The 817-nt window shown below is 36.0% G+C and overlaps 1 pseudogene; it reads right to left on the bottom strand.

The window, feature by feature from the left end:
* Positions 1–266: 266 nt before the first annotated feature.
* On the bottom strand, positions 267–449 carry LOC100430655 (ATP synthase F(0) complex subunit j, mitochondrial pseudogene; annotated as a pseudogene).
* Between the last annotated feature and the right edge of the window lie 368 nt (positions 450–817).

The following is an 817-nucleotide window of genomic DNA, read 5'->3' as shown; positions in this document are numbered from 1 at the left end:
TTCATACAAATGGAATAATATAATTTTGATATAAATTTTAAACCTAACAACACTGAGTTACAATGTTTGCCTTAGAGGGTCAAATGTCTTAAATTAAGAGAAGAAAAAACATGTAGTTTGTTTTAGTGTTGCATCTCACAGATACACTTACTCATGCCATGAAATAGACCACACTTATGCAAGTATACAGCGATGTTCTGTGTTCCCATCTAACACAGCTTGTGTAAATTTACAGGCAGACTAATGTTTCATCTAAGTAAAACTGGTTAGTAATGACCATGAGCAGGTGCAGGACTCAAAGCTTTCTAAGCTTTACTTCTTTTATCAGCACTTCTGATTTTATAAGCAATAATGCTTATCAACCCCATTCCTACCCAAATCTCCTGGCATGCTTGGTTATAGGAGGGCTTCATGGCGATCCATACATTTTTAATAATGCTTTGGAACATCTCAGTGCCCCGCACTGAGATCAGCACAACACTGGCTGAGCCCCACAGCCAATGACTATAGTTTTTATATTCATCCACAGGCTACCATTTTTGGTACTCTTTTTTCCTTCCTGTATATCTGAGTTACCGTATGATGTCATTTCTTTTTATTCTAAAGAGCTTCCTTTATAACATTTCTTGCAGTTTTCCCTTCCATTGTGACAAACAGGGCCCTGGGGATCTTCTGTGACGTAACATATTCGTTACTTGATAAGTTGAATTTTTCAAGGAATTTGTTCATTTTATCGAAGTTATTTAATTTATTGCCATAAAGTTGTTCATATTGCTCCTATATGATACTTTTGATGCCATGGTTTCTGTAGTGACAT

The sequence above is a fragment of the Macaca mulatta genome, chromosome 8, assembly GCF_049350105.2.
Source record: "Macaca mulatta isolate MMU2019108-1 chromosome 8, T2T-MMU8v2.0, whole genome shotgun sequence".
Taxonomy (NCBI): Eukaryota; Metazoa; Chordata; class Mammalia; order Primates; family Cercopithecidae; genus Macaca; species Macaca mulatta.
The sequence above is the reverse complement of the archived record's forward strand: the minus strand, read 5'-3'. Positions and strand labels throughout refer to the sequence as shown.